Genomic DNA, 15,142 nt, shown 5'->3' on the forward strand with positions numbered 1-15,142 from the left:
TACCAAAGTCATTTATCTATCCAGAACCAACATCCAAACTGGCCAGTAGCTAGCAGTGAACAGAAATGAAACACAGGCAGTTCATCTATCATCATAGACAGCCTTGCAATATTTTGAAAATAGAAACTTTAAGAAAAAAGTCATACAACTAGTACAATTGCTTTTAACAACTTTGGGTTTATTCCATGCTAACTGTAACTTGGCATGAGGATCTCCAAGGTTTTGCTCTTCCTTTATAAAAGGTTGAGAATTACAATGTACAGTTTTACCACTATTTGTTGTGGGCATAAAAAATGTGAAGGCCTCATATTGTAAAGCTCATTTACTAGTGTTAATTTCATTACTATCTATGCCAGTTTAGTCCTGGAGATAGCTAGTATATAGATATGTTTCTGTTATTAGTAACATATACCGTTGCATTGTTTTATCTTGCAAGGTTAAATGTTCATAGGTTTCCTGTTTTTCCTCATGGCACTGTAGACTAGGGATGTGCAGAGCAAAATTTTATGTTCATATTTTTTATGTCCGAAAGGGGGTCCCACTTGCGGCCAATATGGACATAAAAAAAATCCAATGAGTTGGGTATATGTACATATGTGCAAAAAAAAAATTTAAACCCCCTCACCCTCCTTAATCCCCCCCCCAGACTTACCACAACTCCCTGGTGATGGAGCGAGGAGTGAGGACGTCATTTCTGCAATCCTTGGCGAGAAGCATGTGACGTCGGTGGCACGTCGAGTGACGCGGCGTCACTCGACGTGCCGCCGACGTCACATGCTTCTCGCCAAGGATTGCAGAAATGGCGTCCTCACTCCGCTCCATCACCAGGGAGTTGTGGTAAGTCGGGGGGGGGGATTAAGGAGGGTGAGGGGGTTTATATTTTTATTTTGGCTCAACAATCGCGATTTCCCACATATCGAACATATCTATGTTCGATATGTGGGAAATCCGATCGTTTATGTCGAATCAATTTTTTAAGTAAAAAAAAAAAATGAGTTGCGTTTCACTAATGCGGTCAATCCGAATGCACACCCCTACTGTAGACTGATACACCATTCATATTAAGGTTGTAGTTTAAAACAACACTAAATGCATCAGCACTATTTGAAGATCCACATTCATTCACAGTCTGGCTAGCAAAGTTAGCTGAATAAACTTATTTGCAAACTTTAAAGGTATATTAAATAGTGCAGCCATACTATTGAATATAGCCAGCTATCTTAAACTTAGCCTGATAACTTTATCAGACTAAATTTGAAACAGTTCTTTGGTACAACCAGATTTAGCTGGATAAGTTATCTAACTAACTCTGAATATCAGAGTTAGCTGGATAACTTATCTGGCTAATTAACTCCTCCCCGTAACACTGCTGGAATGCACCTAAGTTAGCCAAATAAGTGCCAAAATATTCATTTAGCCAAAAACTTCTAAGTTATTTAGCTAAATGGTTTTGAATATGGACCTCTTATTGTTTCGTCTTGTGTCACTTAATTCAAAATGTCTGAACAACACATTTTTGTTTAACTGTTTGCATTGTATCGCATGTTACATGGTATAGGTGCCTATTCATTAACCTGTACTAATGTATGTGTGTGGAAAGCAGTGTTGACCTAGCAATAACGCATATTAGCACTGCAAAAATGGAGATGATGTGCTGAGTTTGCGAGTTCTGTGCATTATTTCCCAGTCCCTAAACCCAGCATAATGTGGGTATGGTAATGAGCTGCATCATATGAAAATGCATGAAAAAGAGCTCATTTGCATGCAAACACTTGCAAATTGCCTTATTCTATTAGGTATAGTTAGCAGGCTGATGCTCCCAAGGGAAATTTAACAAGCATATTAATGCTCCCAGAAAGGTACAACAGGGCTCAGCAGCACACAAGGTCAGTCACAGAGAACCTTTTGCATTCTGAAAAGCTGTTTATGATGTTAGAACAAAATGGGAGTGGTCTTATGATATAATCCTGAAAAGGTCTGTCACATCTTCATGACCTGCTGTGTGCTCCAAAACATAGCCACACAATGAGGAATGCCACCACCCAAAGTGGAGACTACAGAAGACAGTAGTAAAGGTTCAGACTCTGACTCAGACATCCAATCCATCCACAGGCAGCCAGCAAATACAGCAATCACACATAAAAACAGCTTGATTGAACAAGTCTTTTCCGTGAAAAAAGTGAGAATTTATTTTCACTGTTAGGGAAGGTGTATTTGGAGGTGAAAGGGAAAAATTATATATTAACAAAAACATTTCTTCCATCTTCAGCCTCCTGATCATGCCTCCTCTCTACTTATGCACTTGGCCACAGTGGTGCAATCCAGAAATGGTGCTCCCTTCTGCATTATCTTTATACAATGGTGCTAGCTCGCTGGTGCTGGGGGAGGGGGCATGGAAACCATGGTATCATTCCTGGGAGACAGAGAGGTAACACTGAATGCGGGCAGCAGCTAGGCAGCTTATATGCTGGTTGTACACCTGCAGGAAGAAGGCTATGCTGGCCAAGTGTTCATTAGTAGTATCCTGAGAAGTCTAGATGCTGTGGCAGTTCCTGAAATAATTGTCTTGTGCTTGCCAGCATTTTCTGAGTGGTGCTAGTCAAGGCAGTTGTAGCTTCTTCCTGAGCCTGTATATTCTCTTCATCCTTATGGTTTGTTAGCTCCATCTCCTTCTCTAGTCTTTCTGCTTCTGCCAAAGACTGTGACAACTACTGTTGAACAACCTCCTAGGCTCCAGAGAGACTCTAGCTTCCTGGGATGGGTCAGTCTCCTGGGAGATACCAGCCTCCTGATCATCTTCTCCTGAAGGTAGGGAAGAGCAGAAAGATTTTCAGTGTTCTGGTAACGAGATGACTTTTGAAAATGACGAGATGACTTTTGAAAATTGCTATGACAGTATGTTACATTTACATGCATAACTCCTTTGAAAATTACCTTCTATGTGTTCTCAGTTCAGAATGAACACTGGTAAGTCACATGCTCACCCTACTTAGCCAATGTATTTTTGAGTTTCTGTGCATCATGATAGCATAATCATGCTGAAACTTAATGTTTCACCCATTAAGTGGCATTTTAACATGCATATTAAATATTTTTGCGAGGCCATGCTAAACTTTTTTAGAGCAACTTTTATTGCATAGTTCCCAAGGTTTATATATTCCTTCATGTCTCCATGTGTATATTACGGATGTGCATAAGTAAAACAAGACAAATGATTCCATTTTTGGTTTGTCCTGAATCTTCAGGTATTTTTGTTTTTGGTAACAAAGCATAAAAAAAAAAAATATGGGCAACAGCATTCCTAAGGTTCTCTAACCTTTCTCTCTCACCCAGCAAACAGAAACCTGGCACTTGGGCCTATCCAGCTGGGCCTCTCTTGGACCCTCCAACCCTCAACTCTTGCCGGAAGGAAGCTCCTGATATTTTCTTAGGTGGATTCAAATCCAAAATGTCTCTTGGGTCTGATTTATCCTGAAAATCAATGTTTTATAATAAAAGTAAAAAAAAAAAAAAAAAAAAAAGGACCTTAATGTGTAAGAAACAGGCTTGGTAAGAGACTTCTTAAAAAGAAAGAGTATGTGACCTGAGATGCTACGAAAAAGACATAATCCCCGCTAAGAACTGAAGTATGAGACCCTGAATAGATAGATATGGTATAATAAAACTTAAAATTTATATACTATACTTGGAGAATTGGATTCCAGACTCACATGACCATTGGATAGCTGGCGACAACATAAGAACTACAGTGATGCCCTGCACGGCATTTTGTGACACCTAATATTGATTTGTGTTGACAGAAATTCATTCTCTGATGATGATAAAACATATTTTACTTTGACAGACTTGTCTCTCCCCCCCCCAACCAAAACCTTAGGATTAGTCAAGCATGTCACTACTATATGGTCTGAGTGACAACTTCACTGAAGAAGTATTAGCTGACAGCAGACATGGGGACAATGGGATCCTTTGATCTAAAGATGATAGGTCTACCAAGAAAGCAGAAAACTGCCCAGGCAACAGAAACAGAATTAACCTTCTCACTCTATGGTTTAACTACTATCCTCTTACTGGTCATCAAACAGAGCAATATTACCCCATGATTTATCATCTTAAAGCTGCTTATGAGAATGTTCAATGTACAAAATAGCATTGCAGAAGAGTTCCAAGTATCCTTTGATAAATGCAACTTCTTTCTCACCACTAAAATAAACCTTCCCTTGTCTGTTAATCAAAAATGCAAATTTAAGAATTTTAGGAATTCTATTCCCTTGCTCCTTATCAATTACCATCAATTGACATAAGTGAAAATAAGAAAATACACCAGCAAGCATTTCAACATTGTAGAACTCTTAAAGGATGAGTTGGACCCTGTTTAGTTTTCTGCTTACCAATCTGATGGTTGGATTGGTGGATGCATCCTCCTTCTCTCTTTTTCAACCAACATTTAGGTCAATTGTAAAAGTGTTGCTTGTGCAAAAATGACCACATATGTGTCTGTGCGCGCAAGAAACGTGGATTTTAAAAAGCCGAAAAATTCATGTGTCTATACCCATGTGCACATGAGAAACAAGGGGGGGGGGGAGGGGGGTCAGGAAAGGGGCAGGGCATGGGCATTCCAGGAGGGGGACATGGACTTATGTGCATACCTTTGTATTTTAAATCCACTATCTGCAGTGCGTGTATGCTAGGTATCTGCATAATTTTACCACTGCTCCTGATGAGCACGTCTGTAGATCTCGAGTTTTAGGGCTTTTAGAACAGGGTGAGGGGGTCCAGGTCAACTAGGTGGCTTGCAGGATGCTCTGATTTCTGTAGTGAGCCCCACCATTCCAGGCCCTTTGCCTGTGAGTTCTAAAATCTTAAACCCAACTCCGGGATTAAGAATGAGAGGAATGATTGAGAGGAATGAGAGGAATGATTGAGAGGGTGTTACTGCTGGGGGCAAGAGGGGAATGAGAGAGACAGTGTGCTGGTGAGTGGGGAGAAGAGAAATAGCGAGTACTGACCTTGAGGTGGGATTGAAGAGGAGAGAGAGAGAGTGATAAATGGGGTTGAAGGGGGACTGAGAGAGAGAGCATATGACTGCTGGCGTTAAGAAGGACAGAGAGAAAGAGGGAGGGACTTCTAGGGATAAGAGAAAATTGGGAAAGAGGATGACTGCTGGGGATGTGAGGGATAAAGAAAGAGAAAGTGACTGCTAGGCATGGGGGATTGTGAGAGAGTGACTGCTAGGCTTGGAGGATTGTGAGAGAGTGACTGCTAGGCAACATCTTATTTGTGCACTGTAAGAGAATTTGAAAAGGGAGTATAGTATGCTGATAAGTTTGAAAGGGGAAATATTGTGAGCTTGGGGGATTGTGAGAGCGTGACTGCTGGGTTGGGGAGTTGCAAGAGAGAGCTCTGGAGGTGGAGGAGATTAAGAGAAAGAGAGTGACTTCTGGTTATGGGTGGAGAGGTGGGGTGGGGGCGAATTACATAAGTGTCCTGATTCTGACAGGGTTGCGACTCTTGAAATATTTTGGGCAAAGAAGAAAATATCAAATAGCTCTTCCATTAGAAAAGCCTGCACACCTCTGCTCTGGCAGAAGCCCTACGCACAGCCCCCTAGCTGAGGACTGTCACTGTAATGGCAGGCTAAGTGAATTGGGAGGAGATATAAAATAAAGGACAATGTTCTCAGTATTTGTGAAGAAGAACTCATGGTGTCGGATCCCAGTCCTTGTTCTAACTGAGTTAGAAGTCGAAATGAGCAGGGCAAAGCTGCTGGGCCATGAAAAAACAAACAAACAAACAAAAAAACAAAGAAAAATGCCACACAAATTGAGAGGAGTGAAACCAAAATAGAAATATCTGTAGCAGCAAAAAAAACCCAAACCATCAGGATGGAGACGACACATTTCCAAGTCTCCCACGTGACACCAAAAAAGTGCTGCTCTGACACAACTACCCTTATTTTTCATGTTTCTTAACAAAAAAAAGACAGGTAAATCTGCTGAAACCTAATTACAAGTAAACATTGCAACGGTGACATTCTAAGACCAAGTAGTATAAAAAAAAAAATGAAATGGGAAAGATGTTAATCTCTCTATGCCTTCCAGCTGTTTACTCATGCTTCACTGGTTCCAAGTAAGTAAAAGTATTAGCTTCCCACTGCTTCTTTTGTCAAATGTAGTCCTTCCGCATGCTCATTAATGCACTTGGTTTGGCATCTTGGAATATTTCGACTAAGGATCTTCCCCCACCCTCCACCTGAAATTTCTATTACACTGCACTGCAATAAATCATATTTCCAAAGGATTAGATGGTTTTGGGGATTAATAATTCTACTACTGTTATTGCAGTTTATCACTTCTCATTCTCTTGGCCACTTATGATCACCGTAGAAATGCTATTTTTCTGCCTCAGGACAGTATTTAAAAAAATATATACATAACCAGAGAAATAATTGGCATTTTTGGAATGTGTACTATAGATATTGTAGGTTACATCCAACAAAGCCTGCCTAATTTTACCATGGTTGCTGCAGTTAAATCTGGGTTAGGTTATCTACATACAGTTCTGTATTAACAGTCTGTGCAACAAGAGATAGCATTATTCAGATATTATAAGGTGTTCAACTTTGCATGACACCAGCAACTGTATTTCCATCTGTTTTTTTTTTTTATCCATTAAATGATTCCATTTTTCTAGCAACTGCAATTTTTGTCGAGATATTCAGAAATGGGCAAACCTTGTCATGCTGATGCCACATAACTAGACTAGCCAATTACATTCAAGAGTGCTTAAAAGATATTGAACTTGTTTATTTATTTATTTAAAAATGTTTATACACCGCCTTTACAATTCAAAAGAATCAAAACGGTTTACAACAAAACATACATAATAAATAAATTAAATGAAAGAAATAAAAATTATACAATAAAATGACAATACAGTATTAAAAATAACATACATGCATGCCCTGCGATAATAAACAGGAGGTGGGTTGAGTCTGTGGCATAGCTATAGGAGATATATCAATCTAAAATATTGATAATGAAGAAGAAGTGGGTGTGTATTAATTTTGGGAGTTAATGAATGAACTGTATGCTTTCTGAAATAAGTGAGGTTTTACTGATTTTTTAAACTGCTGTGTAGATGAAATAAGACAAAGAGAATCCGGGAGTGCGTTCCATAATATAGGGCCAGCTACTGAAAAGTCCCTTTTTCTTGTTAACTCTGATTTTGCCAACTTAACTGTGGGTACATCTAGGGCAACTGACCTCAACTAGTCTTTCGCTCTGTTTTTTGCGCACCAGTTGTAACTCTGGAACATTCATTGTACTCCACGGGTATTCCATTTGTTCCTGGCATCCAGAAGGGTTAGACTTCTCTGTACCATATTTTGTAGTTTGATACCCTGCTAAAATTTGCACATTTTCCTTCAGTACAATCTGTACTGCTGAAACTCACAATATTTCCCCTTTCAAACTTATCAGCATACTATACTCACTTTTCAAATTCTCTTACAGTGCACAAATAAGATGTTAACCAAGGCACGGGGAGGGCAATAACAAAGGATTTTTCCACAGGTAAAATAGCATTTTATTACTCCCCACACTGTTGCTCAACAATTTGCATAATGGATGGAAGAGGAATTCCTGGGGGCAGGGATCAGGCAGAGCCAGTGACAACATGCATAGTTTTCATTATTCAAATCTATGCACATTGTTTTGGGACAAAAACATTACCTGTAGAGAAAGCAGGCACAAATCTCTATGGGTAATTTCTCATAGGGATACGCAGCAAAGAAAATTTAATTGTTTGTTTTTTTTCATTTAGTGTCTTTGTTCATCAAGTTTTACATTCATTTGGTGTATTTTTTTGGCTCAGTTTATTTCTCAAACAAAAAAATACCAAACATTAGGCATGTGCATTCGTTTTGAACGAATGCGCAATCTGCAATGTATAGCTCTCTATTCATTGCATTCGTGGGGTTCTGAAACATATGGTGAACCCCCACAAATGCAACGTATCTCTAACAAATAAAACCCCCACCCTCCTGACTCCCCCAAGACTTGCCAAAAGTCCCTGGTGGTCCAGCTGGGGTCCTGGAGCGATCTCCTGCACTCGGGCCGTCGGCTGCCGGTATTCAAAATGGCGTAGATAGCCTTTGCCCTTACTATGTCACAGGGGCTACCGGTGCCATTGGTCGGCCCCTGTCACATGGTAGGAGCAATGGGTGGCCGGTGCCATCTTGTGCTCCTACCATGTGACAGGGGCCGACCAATGGCACCGGTAGCCCCTGTGACATAGTAAGGGCAAAGGCTATTGGCACCATTTTGAATACTGGCAGCCGACGGACTGAGTGCAGGAGATCGCTCCAGGACCCCCGCTGGACCACCAGGGACTTTTGGCAAGTCTTGGGGGGGGGGGGGTCAGGGGTCAGGAGCCCTCCAAACTCCCTTCAACCCTCAAAAAACCTTGGGGTCTACAACCTACCTAGCTGGGCTGAGTCAGTCCCAGCGAGAGCCTCTTTGGGCCCTTCCAACCTCCCTCCAAGGCCCAGACCTACCCAGCTCGGCCTCCCTTGACCCCCCCCCCCCCCAGCTTTATAAAAAACTTAAGCCTGAGGCCACAGGGGCTGGGGTCTACCTAGCTGGGTTTCTGTGGGATCCCTGCCCCCAAGAAACATTTGCCAGGGCCAGGATCTCTTCCTCAACCTCCATTTACCCTCTTTAGCATTCAAAGGGCGAGAGGGATCCTCCTGCTTAGCCCATCATGCATTTAAAATTGGCATCTGTTTCATAGAGTGAAACACCAAAGTGACATCCTGTCGCTGATTTGTCATTGGGCTGTAATGGAAGCGAACCTACCCATATAGTTATGCATTCATTATTTTTGTAAACTCCAGAGTTTAAAAATTACCCAGAAGATCTGCAGGATCGTTGCTGTCATATAGTATACAACATTGCAGACCTTGGATGCAATAATTAAACCACCTGTATTGGTGCAAATCCCTTGTGCACTTTTTACCTGTGGAATTTGTACCAATATTAAAAGCTAAACTAAGTAGTAGTTTTGATTATTGTCCCCATAAAAGAAAAAAAAAAAAACAATCCTTATATTTGTGCCTGCTTTCTCTTCCACTGGAAAGAGCACACATGTTTTTGATTATGCAAATCTATGTGCATTTTTTAGTAACCTATCCTCTCCCAGGCCCTGATAATACATCTTAAATAATATGAGAAAAATTAACCGCAGTGTAGAACTTGGGTTATTTTGCCCTCATTTAATGTAGACAATTTTCATAGCGCCCCCCCCCATTTCCAAGGATAAAATGCTTTCTTAGTCACTGAAAAGACTTTGAAAATTGGCCTCAATTTATGCAATAAGGAACTATATTTTGCCAAGTTATTAGCTGATCACATACATTTATTTATTAACATTATTACTAGATCTAATAATTTGATAAGCAGATAGGATGTAATTGTTAGGTGAAACTATTTTTTTTTCCAATAAGAATCAGACTTTTGATAATGTGAAGCTTTCAATTATGTAATAAATCATTTTGACAACTATGGTTAAGAACGGGAAAGAAGAGAAGACTCATTATCCAAAACTAATATTAAGTGACGTTTGACAGATTTTTAAGATTGTGGAAATGTGAAATATACTTTGAATTAATGAGAAATTTAGGGCATTTATTCTATCTAATGTGGAAAATTCTAGGTGCTCCTTATGTACTCCGATTTATGTATCTTGGGAAAAAAATTTCAGTTTCGAAAGATCTAGCTTTTATTGCAGAGGGAGCAAAAAGGGAACTTACACTGTAAGATAATGATTAATGTTTCAAATACATATTATGTTACTGTTATGAACCTGCCCTCTAGGAGCGCGGGCAGGCCCCTTACCCCACGCGGCCAGTTGGGCCACTGACACTGTTTTCTTCATGGCAAGCATGCTGCCTTCGCCGGGCTCCTCTCCAGCTGCCGCCGGTCCTGCGCAGCAGGGTCATGCGACTGGGACCTCCGCCGCTCCTGCTCTCCCCGATGCGCTGCAGCCGCCCCTGGGGTCCTCAGCCAGCAGGGAAGCCATCCCTGCTCGTGCCTGCTGCTGCTCGGGTCCTTGCCCGGCAGGGAGGCTCTCCCTGCCGGTGCCTGCAGCTTCCTACTCTGCTTGACTTCTTCATAGCTGGAAGCCGCTTCTGCTGCCTACCTTGCTTCCTGGGCCCTCCACTTTACAGAGGATGCCACCAGTGGACCCTGCTCTTCTTCCAGCTTCCCTAGGTGCGGGCGCGCGCCTCTCTCCTGCTTTTCAAGGGCCAGCCAGGTGTGGCCCTCTGCAAGCTCCTCCCTGGGCGTTGTCCTCTTCAGCCCTACTAAAGGGCCCAGCGTTCATTCCCGCTTTGCCTTCGCAAGGAGTTAGACACTCCTGGGATCCTGCTGTCCTTTGCTCCAGGAGTCGTCCCTGTTCCAGCACTTCTTCAAGGTCCTGTGTTTCCTGTTCTTCGTTGGAGCTCCTCGTCTTGTCCTGATGTCCATGTTCCAGTCCAGATGTCCGCCTGCTGTTCCTAATGTTCATGATCCAGTCCTGAAGTCTGTCTCCTGATCCTGATGTCCGTGATCCAGTCCAGATGTTTGTTCTCCTGATCCTGATGTCCGAGGTCCAGTTATCCTGAACCCCTGGTTCCTCGTTGCCACCCATCCTGGCGTGCCACGTCGTGGTCCACGACCAGTCCCACAGGTGGACTTGTATAGGGCACCTCGTGGTGCAATGCCTCCTCCATTTCTGCAGCTCAAGCCTCCGGGAGACTTCCACTTCTGTCTTTATCCCTGGTCTACAGAGTCCCTTGTGCTTGCTCCATCCGTGCCAAAGACTCTGCCAGAACCTGTGCCATCCCAGTGTAGTCCGCGACCAACCACCGGCGGTTGTGTAGGGCGAGCCCCAGTGCAGGCCTTTACAGCTTCTGAGACATGTTCCTTTCATTACTCCACATCTCGTCTAGAGGCTACTTCGAGTCCAGCATGGTCCGCGACCAGTCCTGCGGGTGGACTATGTAGGGCACGCTGCATCGCAGTCTCAACCTAGTACTTTGCTTGACTCTCCTGAATACCTTGAATCTTGCCTGAAACTTCTGATTACCTAGAATCTTGCCTGAGTCTTCTGAATACCTAGAACCTTGTTCCTGAGTCTTCGTCTGAGCATCCAAGTACCTTTTTCCTGAGTCTTCGTCTGAGCATCCAAGTACCTTGTTCCTGAGTATTCGTCTGAATCTCCATGTTCCGGTCTTCGCTGCCCTGGCCTCCATCTGTCCTGCCGCTTCTTGCCGTACCCTGCGACAGGTCAGAAAGGGATTGGAACGGTCGGAGGACTGTTCATAAGACCACCATTGCGTTGTTGGTCTTCTGAAGCGTGCAGGACCCGAGGAGGGTCAGTATCTCCAGTCATCTGTCTTCAGTCCAGCCTTGCTCCTGTCCAGCCCATGCTCGGGCATGCCTCGCCTGCCACGGCACCTCTTTGGAGTTCCTCTGGGGTCGAGCCGTGGTCCAAAAACACACATCCCCTAGTAAGCGGAACCATTCTCCTAGAGCTTCCTAACAGTTATATGTGGAGAAAAGTAGAGGAAAAGAAGCTTTTGCGTTTAACAGGAAAAAGAGTTAATTGCAGACGTATACAGTCCCAACCAGAGAAAAGATAGAAATATATGAATATCCCTCATCTTACTACAGCCAGATACTTGTAAATTTTGCAAATCAGATTGCCACCAAACGTAGAAAGATCTTGACTGCAAAATAAATATTTTTTCTCACTTGCAGTAGGCAGTATTTCAGAGCAGATCTATGCAATTAGTGCGCATTATGCTACCTTATTCTCCTCCTCAACTATGTAGGTCACATCTTTACTCCACATAGTTATCAACTGCTGGTATATTCTGTTCAATAGAGCACAAAGGGTTTAAATGTGAATTCTCGCAGTGTGTGTAGGTCTAACATTATCCAAACAAGTTGACAGAGCTAAAATAGGTTTCCTGACATTAGACTACACAGAAATATCGATTTGTGCGCCCTCCGTGTAATGATGGAAACAGACCCTGTTGTTTCAGATGACCTGACTGAAAGCAATATATAAACACAAATAAGCAATAGTCCCAAAACAGAGCCCTGGGGTGCAGCAGATAGTAAACTGCTATTTGATATAAAGCCTCTAAAGGAAATGCACTGATGCTTCTGGGAGTTATAACTGATCTGGACTCTGAATCACTCAAGGGAAAACAGATAAGCAAGCCTGAGAGCTGAGTGCAATTAACAGTAATTCAGAAAAATGCCACAATAATTCCAAAAGCTGTAACAATATTTAAAGACCAGGCAATAAAGAAAGCATTGGAAGTTGTGCAAAAAGTTATGTATGTTGATAAAGAAAAAAGTGATGGAATTGGGTTTCTGTTTTCAGGGAAGAAAACCAAAAACCGAGAATAGGAAAAATGGGAGAAGATGAGGATTTTCAATAGGTACAAAAAAGGAAGAAGATGGCAGTCACAGGAATCTCCTGCTATTTAAATAACTGTAATCCCCATTTATCTTGAGATTTCAACATGCATTCCAGCACGGATACATGATATTGAACTGAAGATCTTGGACTTGGCTGTGAGCCTTCCAAAAAAGAAAAAGAGCAGATATTGTTATTATTATTTTGAGTATTGCAGAGTGAAACTGGCTAGAAGAAGTCACCCTATCATGTTCTTAAAGTTGCCCAACTTTGGGTTCAAAAGATTAGGGGAAGAACAGGAAGCAGATAAAGACCATACTATTTGGTGAGGTACAACTCGTTTATTGTGAGGTAAAGATTGGTAGTGCCACTTCAACAGCTCAATACAAGGCTCAAGAATTGTTATAAAAGAGAGAGAGTTTTGGATATTTTGGGAGCTAGGGATGTAAGTACCTAGAACAATAAAAGGCTTTATTGTACTGATGGCTTGCATCTACCTGTGAGGGGAACCCTGATCCTAGATGAGACTTTCAAATTATACATAGACAGGAGTTAAAGGAGAAGGGTGGCTGCAGGAAACCGTTTACATCAGATTGTCACCCCCAACAAACAAATGAAATTAGCAGAGAAAGATAGCAGAGGTTACAGGTGGGGCATTTTCAACTGCAAGATATGGATTGGAGAATCCCATCCACATAATCAGATGTAGCAAGATCCTTGATTCCGTACAAGGGGAGCTCCTCAACAAATAGTAATGGATCTCATGAGGGAGGGGAAGATATTGGGTCTGGTACCTATGATTTAGGAAGATTTCTAATGTCTAAGAAGTGAAGGGAAGGCCAAATATCAACTGGGATTATGACCCTTCCACAGGAACAACATTGGGTATACTAGTTGGACCTTAAGGTCCATATCTGATGTCATATTCTGTGTTTGGTATACTTTTGGAGATTATTTTATTTACACTGAATTAGATCCCACCAATTTCCAAACTCTGTTTTAGGTGGGTTACAATAGCTACTGAAGTTTTGAACAAGGATTGGTTGCTTTACTGACTGTAAATGAATAAATGCATATTAAGAATGTTAGCTGTCAAAGAAAAATTGCAATAGATATCTCCTGCCTCCCCAAACTCATCCCTCAGCTAAGGATACACGAAAGATGTTCCCTCTTTCATGTATAGAACCCCAGAGGCAGAGCTCTGGAGTCTCAATGTGTGATTGAGATGATGGTGCAGAGAAGGGGACTTTAGTTTTCTTAGGAAATGGGCAATATTTTTTGGGAAGGGGGAGCCTATTCTGCAGATCTATGACTAGTAAATTGCAACTTATCAATAAAATTGTCTAATGTACCTGAAAATTGGAGAGTGGCCAATGTAACACCAATGTTTAAAAAGAGTTTCAGGGATCATACATGAAACTATAGACCAGTGAGTCTGACTTCAATGCTGAGAAACATCACAGAAACTGTTCTAAAGAACAAAATCACAGAACATATAGAAAGACATGGCTTAATGGGACACAGCCAGCATGCATTTAGACAAGGGAAGACTTGCCTCATCAATCTGCTACATTGTTTTAAAGAGATTAATAAACATATGGATATTGGTGAGCCGATAGATGTATTTGTATTTTCAGAAAGAGTTTGACAAAGTCCCTCATGAGAGACTCCTGAGAAAATAAAAAAGTGATGGTATAGGAGGCAATGTCCGACTGTGGATTGCAAATTGGTTAAAAGACAGGAAACAGAGAAGAGTAGGACTGAATGGCCAAATTTCTAAATGGAGAAAGATAAACTGTGGAGTAGCTCAGGGATCTGTATTAGGACCGGTACTTTTCAATATATTTATAAATGATCTGGAAAAGGGAACAACAAGTGGTGTGATCAGATTTGCAGATGACACAAAATTATTCCGAGTTGTTAAATCACAAGCGGATTGTGAGAAATTGCATGAGATCCTTGCAAGACTGGGAGACTGGGCATTCAAATGGCAGATAAAATTTAATGTGGACAAGTGCAAAATGTTGCACATAGGGAAAAGTAATCCACACTATAGTTACACAATGTTAGGTTCCATAATAGGAATTACTGCCTAGGAAAAAGATCCAGGTGTCATTGTGATCAATATTTTGAAATCCTCAGCTCAGTGTGTGACAGAAGTCAAAAAAGCAAACAGAATGTTAGGAATTATTAGGAAGGGAATGGAGAATAAAATGAGAATGTCACAATGCTCTGATTTGCTCCACAGCGAATTTCAAAAAAGATATAGTTGCACTGGAAAAGTTACAGAGAAGGATGACCAAAATGATAAAGGGGCTTATTACCCTACAATTTGTATTAGATGCACTGAGCTTGCCATGGGATTTTGGTTTTAGGGTTTTTTTCTATGCTGAAGTCCTTATTACATACCTAGGGAAGGTTAGCACCAAAAAACCCATGCTAAAATGTGTAAAAATCCGTGGTAGGCTCATTGCGATTTATTGCATCGGTCCCAGCAGGAGGATGATGGGCAAAGCTATCAGGAAAAAATGAAGGGAACAGAAAAGCCAGCAAGACTAACAAAGGGCATTTAGAGGGAGAAATTGCCCGCTCAGTAAAACAAGAAGATTAAACTTTCTTCAGTTGATTACGAGTGCTGGGGCTGCCAGAATGAATGTCAAGGTGGATAATA

The 15,142-nt window shown here is 41.7% G+C and overlaps 1 long non-coding RNA gene across 2 annotated transcripts in view; it reads right to left on the reverse strand.

Annotated features, from left to right (window-relative positions):
• Window positions 1-2,194: 2,194 nt before the first annotated feature.
• LOC115076268 overlaps window positions 2,195-15,142 on the reverse strand; it is a 450,085-nt gene continuing 437,137 nt past the window's right edge. For both annotated transcript variants that reach the window (XR_003852718.1, XR_003852716.1), the window contains exon 4: window positions 2,195-2,802. This is a non-coding gene — a long non-coding RNA (uncharacterized LOC115076268). The remainder of the gene's footprint in view (window positions 2,803-15,142) is intronic.

Source organism: Rhinatrema bivittatum, chromosome 14 (assembly GCF_901001135.1).
Source record: "Rhinatrema bivittatum chromosome 14, aRhiBiv1.1, whole genome shotgun sequence".
NCBI lineage: Eukaryota > Metazoa > Chordata > Amphibia > Gymnophiona > Rhinatrematidae > Rhinatrema > Rhinatrema bivittatum.